This window comes from Littorina saxatilis, linkage group LG11 (assembly GCF_037325665.1).
Source record: "Littorina saxatilis isolate snail1 linkage group LG11, US_GU_Lsax_2.0, whole genome shotgun sequence".
In the NCBI taxonomy this organism is placed as follows: domain Eukaryota; kingdom Metazoa; phylum Mollusca; class Gastropoda; order Littorinimorpha; family Littorinidae; genus Littorina; species Littorina saxatilis.
This window is the reverse complement of record NC_090255.1, coordinates 28,935,013-28,943,314: the sequence shown is the minus strand read 5'-3', so window position 1 is coordinate 28,943,314 and position 8,302 is coordinate 28,935,013.

Genomic DNA, 8,302 nt, shown 5'->3' with positions numbered 1-8,302 from the left:
TTGTGTCAGACTTTTTTGAACAGGAAAATATGCCTCTGTTCAACAGTAACCAAAACATGGAAGATATTTTTGAAACTTTACAGAAATGTAACACTAGCCTATCTGTGACAATGTTGCTTTTGAATTGAACCCACATTTGTTGAACAGGAGAGAATGTTCCTGTTCAACAGTGCCCAAAACACTGAATCTGACGTTTTTGAATCTTTTCTAGTGTCATCTAACTGAATCTGACGTTTTTGAATCTTTTCTGTCATCTAACCCAATTGCTCATGACTTCATCGATCTTGAACATGCCTACTTTTCAAAGAAAGACAGACAAAAGCGAAATCTGCATGTTAGCCATCTGCCTGAAATGGTCAATGCACTTTTGTAAAATTGTCACAGCTGTTATGCACTTTTGTGAAATGGTCAGTGCTGTTGTGCACTTATGCAAAACTTGGTGCTGTGCTGTTAACATTTGAACAAAATGCATTTTGTTCAAATGTTTAGTGCAACTTGCTACTATATAATCGCTGTATGCGCTTTGTGGTAATAATGCACTGTTGTGAAAAGTTTGCGCTAAATGTTGGCACTATGCATCATTGTTGGAGCACCCTCCTGTAGATGCACCATGCTGAAAAATGTACTTATGAATCAAGCATTGACTGAAATAAACAATTTATATATCCAGCACAACATGCAATTCATTAACTTTTGACCCTAACCTTTAACACTTCCCAAAATAAATCTTTGGTGGACATTGCATCGACGCTGTTCATTTTGAATGAACATTTTTCTTGTTACTTGTATATAGAAGGTTTGATGGGTACAGTGGGTATTGGGAGGGGGGGAGGGGGCGTACTGGGAAAACGTAGTGTTATCTCCCCAATCTCACGCCGACATACAATCTTAGAACCCCCTCCCACTCCCAACCCATCCATCGCCCCCCCCTCCCCCCAACCCACCGCCAAAAATGTACTAGGGTCACTCGCACGCTTTCAACGACAGAGTCAGGTTTAGTTTTGTTTTGGCACATTCGTTTACAGCTTGTGAGAGTGACGAACTGCATGTACTCGAGTGCTCTTGACTTGAAATAGTTTGTTTTCAAACACGACGGGACGTTTACAAGTAGGTTTACATGGCTTTAAATCACTTGTTACCTTGTCGGGTCGGGTCGTCTTGAACTGTAAGCGAAACCCCCGCGGGTTAGGGGGAAGAATTTACCCGATGCTCCCCAGCATGTCGTAAGAGGCGACTAACGGATTCTGTTTCTCCTTTTACCCTTGTTAAGTGTTTCTTGTATAGAATATAGTCAATGTTTGTAAAGATTTTAGTCAAGCAGTATGTAAGAAATGTTAAGTCCTTTGTACTGGAAACTTGCATTCTCCCAGTAAGGTCATAATTATATTGTACTACGTTGCAAGCCCCTGGAGCAATTTTTTGATTAGTGCTTTTGTGAACAAGAAACAATTAACAAGTGGCTCTATCCCATCCCCCCCCTTTCCCCGTCGCGATATAACCTTGAACGGTTGAAAACGACGTTAAACACCAAATAAATAAATAAAGAAAGAAAGAAAGAACTGTAAGCGAACGTAGATGTTCTAAGCGATTGTGGTGTTAGTTTTCAACAACAAAAAAAGAGTGCGGGTAACAAACCCTAACGAGCAAAAAGTCGTCTTTGACCGCCACTTTTTTTAATCGCTGTGCAAGTAGACATGTGTTTTGGAGACCGACTGCGTGATGCATGTATGCGGGTTATTCCCTGCAGTCCTTCGCTCGGGACTCGCTGTGTGTGGCTGATAGAGGTGGTGGCATAGCCTTCGTTTGGCAAAGACTCTCTGAAGAAACATTGCACCGTCACAAAACCACCTCTGAACCACCCCACCTTTGTGGCTGCTATTCTGACTATGACTGTTCAGGATTCTAGAATCAACATCGCCTGTGTCTATTGGCCACCTCCAAGCAAGAAGAATAAGCTCACGAACACTATGTTTTTTGACCAGTTTCCAGACTTTCTTGAGCATTGTGATTCTTTGCCTGGGAAAACTCTTGTGATGGGTGACTTTAGCATTATGAAAATGCTGAGGACTCCAACACCAAGAAACTCTCAGATTTGTTTGACATGTTCAGTTTTCACCAGTCTGTGGACTCTCCGACTAAGCATGGTCACATGTTAGATTTAGTCATTCATCGCCCTTCTGACACCATTGTCAGTTCATGTTTTGTCAGTCACGACCTTAAGTCTGACCACAACGCCCTATTATGTCGTCTAAATGTTCCAAAGCCTGTGTCTGCCCCTGTACCAATAACTTTTCGTAGTATCAAGAAGATTGATAAGGAGTCTTTTTGACATGATGTAGCTGGTTTATCTCAAGATTGCTCTGTCACTGAATATAACCAGACGTTGCGCTCAATTCTTGATAGGCACGCCCCTCTGAGGGGTGAGGGGAAGGGGGGTTACGTTGTAGGTGGGCGAGGGAATGAGGGAGCACGGTGTTGGCCTAGTAGTTGTTGTCGATGTCGATGTCGTTGTGGTAGTAAGGGGGATGGGTGGACTGAGGAGGGTGTGTGTGTGTGTGTGTGGGGGGGGTGCTTTTCAAGACCAGACTGACATTGTCAATCCTTCTAATTTAGTTGGGTGTAGAATCCGGCTTACCAAACCCCCCCTCACCAAGCCGCGCACTCCTGTTTGAGATCATGCCCTCCACAAGTCCCCACTGCAACCCCCACCCCCCGCTCCAAACCTACAACTTTCTCTCCTTCGCAACGCCCCCCCCCCCCCCCCCCTCCCTCCCCCGCTCCCCATTCCTGTGCCATCGATCGCCGGCTACCTGTGCAGCAAACGTATATAGCTCTTTCTCACTAGCGAGGCCGGAGGTGTGCACGAGTTTCGTCCCTTTGGTTCGGTAAGTTCCGGTTAAGATAGAGGCGGCAGTCGAGCGCATGAACGTGAAAGAATTGAAAGATTTTCTTCGGAAACATGGCCAACTTGTCAGTGGAAAAAAAGAAGAATTAGTGCGCAGAGCAAGAGGCACGTTTCAGCTGCGAAAAGATGGCAAGGATGCTATCGATAATGCTGTGGAAACAAATGATTCAAGTTAGCGGCATTTGACAGACCACTTCGACTGTCAGTGTCACGAACTTGTAGCCTATGTGTTAAATGTTATCAATAATTATTGAGCACACGCGGAATTTGTGCGTGAATCAGTGAGTCCTTTTGATGCTTGGTAGTCATGCATTTATTGTTGTTAACTGGATGTGCGTGTTGTCTGAGGCTAATGTCAGACGGAGCTCGCAAAACACGAAACAAAAGCCGAACAAAAGCAAAACAACACACAAAAGCACCATGTTTTGCTTTTGTTCGGCTTTTGTTTCGTGTTTTGCGAGCTCCATCTGACATTAGCCAAAGAGCAGTTTCACATTACCAGTTCATGGCTCTTTAATGTTACTTCAGTTGTTTTACTTTACATTGTTTACCAACCTTGTTAAACTGCTATTGTTTGTATATGTTTTAGATAAATAAAACCCATAAATAAAACGTCTGTTGAAGTGTGTGTGATTATCTGTAAAACAAGTCATTCATCAAGCTTCAGATTCATCATGTCTTTATTCTTTGAATACATATATAATTATATAATACACTGCATTGTCGTTCCTCGGCAAATATTTCAGCCAACTGTGAATAAAAAACAAAATGTAATCACACACAGGTAATAAATATTTTTCCCTTAAAAACATAAAAAGCATAGATACACACCACACAAACCCTATTTATAATTTCATGTACATAATCCCACGTTACAAAATAGTGCACTCCTTACAACACACGCTCACACCTGGTTGGTTTGCGTTCAACTTCTCAGACATATTCAGGCATGAAAATTCTCCGTATTTTCCATATTTTCCGTATTTTTGAAAAAAATAAACCGTATTTTTTTTTATTTTCCGTATTTTTCCTGTTTTTAAAAAAAAAAATTATTTTTATTTTTTTATTTTTTTTTAATTTTTTTATTTTTTTTATTTTTTTTTTCCCCTAGTCATAGTTATAGTAAAATAGTTTTGGGGCCATGTTTGAATCCAATTTTAAGGCTCAGATAGCCCCAGATTGCACCAAATTGCACCCTTGAAAAAAAAATTTCCGGGGGGGCATGCCCCCGGACCTCCCTAGAAGTCTTGGCGCTTTGCGCCTGCGAAACTTGGCGCTTCGTGCCTGCGAAACTTGGCGCTACGCGCCTTCGAATTTTGTTTTCAGTATTTTTTTTTTTCAGTTTTCATGCCTGATATTTTAACTGGATACAAAAATTTGGAGTACAAACCAGCATCAGTTTTCATGCATACTAGTTTTATAATTTCTGTCTTCCATGCATTGGGAATGTAAGCATCAATGAGTGACATACACAGAGTCAATGACTGAGATTTATAGTGACACTAGAGACTACAGTCATACTGAGACACGGCAGTCCTTCTTACAGCTCATGTGCCTGTTACTGTTTCACACAGACAAGAGCAAAATGCACTAATGATTGAAGGAAGTATGTTGTACAACAACATTCTTTTACACTTTTATGTACATGAACAAATAATATCCATCTGATTAACTAGACGAGAAAGTCACTCTGTCAAGTTGCACAAAATCTTGTCATTTTCTAAAAGAAAGAGTAACACGTAGGCGCTGCTCCCAAGCTCTTTTCAGTTGCTTGTTTGTTGGAAGTTTATGTAGCCTGACAACTCTCCCTTCAATAATTTTTCCACGATAGTTATGGCAAATGACACAGTACTGCTTTCTTTCAGTGCAGACGCCATGATGTAGAAGATACCGGAACTAACCCAGCGTTTCTCCTTCGTTGAAGAGCATGGAAAGATAACTCGTACTTGACTAGAAGTGAGAAAGAGCTATAATTATATGACGCCCTTGCGCTATGATTTATGTGGATATAATCTAATGCATGCACGCAGTGCCTCTTTACCTGTTCTCCTCATTTGGTCAGACTCCACACACACACACAATTTTAATGCGACTACAGCGACCTCTAGCCAGAAGGCGCTGTCGCTGTGTTCTCTGGAAGGAAACGTGTATGTCGTGTCCGTGGTGTGTTCAGCGAAGTTGTTTCTATTTTCGGTCTGAGGACGGTGTGCGTGCACCTATCTTTGGTCTAGCAGAATCAATAAGCCGGCACATGTCATCAGTTAAGGATACAGACACACAAACACATAGACACACATGTAAAGACACACAGACACCGACATACAGCTAGACAGATAGGCACACACCCAATCCCTCCCCTCCCCTCCCCTCCCCTCCCCTCCCCTCCCCTCACCTCCGTGTAGCGGATTTGTTCTGTTTACCCCCACTTAGTTTCGCTCCACCTGCAAAGTTACAGCTAGACTGAACACAGGGCCTGGCAATCACTCAGAAACAAACAAAAGATGATCGCACACAGAATATCTTATTCAGCTTTTTATAGTCAACCGTTACATTCACTGTGATTGTGTCAACACAACAGCCTTGTTGTGCAGGAAAAGTCAGCAGCCGTACACACAGTTCATAAAAGAGCACGTGGAAGAGAGGGCAGCGGGGAGGGAAGGGAATGAAATTAGCGTTGCGAAGGAGAGTACGTAGTAAGTTTTGGGCGAGGGGAGGGGGGGGGGGAGTGGGATGCACTGGGGACCGTGGGGGACAGGCTCTCACACAGAATTGAACAGGTATAAATTACTTGTATATAGAAGGTTTGATGGGTACAGTGGGTATTGGGAGGGGGGGAGGGGGCGTACTGGGAAAACGTAGTGTTATCTCTCCAATCTCACGCCGACATACAATCTTAGAACCCCCTCCCACCCCCAACCCATCCATCGCCCCCCCCCCCCCCAACCCACTACCACCTCACGCCCTCCCCAGTCCACTCACTCCCCCACAACTACAACGACATAGACAACAACTAAACCAACCCTTGGCACAATAACCCCCACCCCCATCCCCCGCATGACAGTGCAAAACTGAGTGCGGGTAACAAACCCTAACGAGCAAAAAGTCGTCTTTGACCGCCACTTTTTTTAATCGCTGTGCAAGTAGACATGTGTTTTGGAGACCTGCAAGCGAATTGGATGCATGTATGCGGGTTATTCCCTGCAGTCCTTCGCTCGGGACTCGCTGGGTGTGGCTGATAGAGGTGGTGGTATAGCCTTCGTTTGGCAAAGACTCTCTGAAGAAACATTGCACCGTCACACAATCACCTCTGAACCACCCCACCTTTGTGGCTGCTAGTCTGACTATGACTGTTCAGGATTCTAGAATCAACATCGCCTGTGTCTATTGGCCACCTCCAAGCAAGAAGAATAAGCTCACGAACACTATGTTTTTTGACCAGTTTCCAGACTTTCTTGAGCATTGTGATTCTTTGCCTGGGAAAACTCTTGTGATGGGTGACTTTAATTTTCATTTTGAAAATGCTGAGGACTCCAACACCAAGAAACTCTCAGATTTGTTTGACATGTTCAGTTTTCACCAGTCTACACACCAGTCTGTGGACTCTCCGACTAAGCATGGTCACATGTTAGATTTAGTCATTCATCGCGCCCTTCTGACGCCATTGTCAGTTCATGTTTTGTCTGTCACGACCTTAAGTCTGACCACAACGCCGTATTATGTCGTCTAAATGTTCCAAAGCCTGTGTCTGCCCCTGTAACAATAACTTTTCGTAGTATCAAGACGATTGATAAGGAGTCTTTTAGACATGATGTAGCTGGTTTATCTCAAGGTAAGTGAAGTTGCGGGTGGGGGGGGGGGGGGGGGGGGGCAGCAGTTTTGTTGCCTGAATTGTGTCATCTAGCTATCGTGTTTGTAGAACTTCTACTTTCTACTTTGTCGTCGATTTCGTTGTAGTTGTTGGGGGGGGGGGGGTGGTGGGGGGGGATGGGGGGTGGGGGGGTTGGTGGACTAAGGAGGAGGTATGCAAGTGGTATGGATGCGTTTGTGGATGTGTCCGTGTGCGTGTTTGTGTACCTGTGCGCGTGTTTGTGTACATGTGTGTGTCGTGTGTGTGTGTGTGTGTGTATGTACGGTGTGTGTGTGTGTGTGTGCGGTGTGTGTGTGTGGGTGTGTGTGTGTACGCGTAATAGCAAGATGCAAGTGTGTGTAGAATCATTTAACGCCCCCCCCCCCCCCCCCCCCCCCCCCCACTCGGTCTTCCTTGCCCCACCCCAAACCCGACCCCCATTTTATCCCGCGTCAGGGTTTTTCCAGACAAGCAACCTTTTCAATTCCGTAAGAGATCCACAGCCCCCCAACCACCGCCAGACAGTGCGAAGCTGAGTGCGGGTAAAAATTAATGAACATTAAATAAACAATTAACCCAAACGAGGAAAAACTGAGTCGTCTTTGACCGTCCCTTTTTTTCTATCGCTGTGCAAGTAGACATATGTTTTGGAGACCGACTGCGTGATGCATGTATCATTGGCGCACTAACATTACCACTAATAAGGCCAAAAAAAAATGCTTTGGTTACGGTTTCATGGCCAAAAAAAATAGGGTAGGTAGGTCGATTAAACTTTTTTGTTTTTTTTTGTTTTGTTTTTTGGTTGGTCTCTCTTGAAATGATAAAAATATTTGTGTATGCAGGATATTCGAGGTATTTTCATATTGGTGTATTTGTCCGCTTCACTGCCATCAGGAGTCAAACGAACACACTTGAAGTGAAGTGATTTGATGTGGAAACTTTCCAAGTTTTCGAGAGTCATGCCAAAGTCCAGTTCGAAAGAGTCTTCGGGGCTCGGCACTTATTTTCGTCGACCCAACACATTTTATCCCGAACAGTTTGCCGTCCAAAGTTGGATGAAAATCATGAAAAATGTCCACCAAGGTTGCACTCTTCGAGTACCGACTTATCAGTCGTGTTTGTTCGATATGAACGCACTTTCCGAATACGATTGCAAATGCAGACGACATCTTTTTACGTTCGCGCAACGAACGAACGCACGAGACTGACTTCCCTTGGATATGGGAGTTGTAAAAAGCGGAGTGGTGTCCCTTGTCGGGCTTGTTGTCTGCTCGCCGGCGATCGATGTTTTCTCTGTGCCGTGGTGTTGTCGTTTTCGGTGGGTTTTTGTGTGTGTGTGTGTGGTTTTTTTGTGTGTATGTATGTGTTTGGTTCATTTTATTTTTAGCTTTAGGACCAAAAAAAAAGTTTAGGGTCGGCCAAGGAGTACTGTATCAGAGGAGATGCGCATTTCCAGCCTCAGCTAGCAAAGGCCAGTCTTATCGCAGGCTCCAAGACTGGCTCGCTGCACGCGGCATTTGGTACTACTTGTCTCGCGACGACTGACCCGC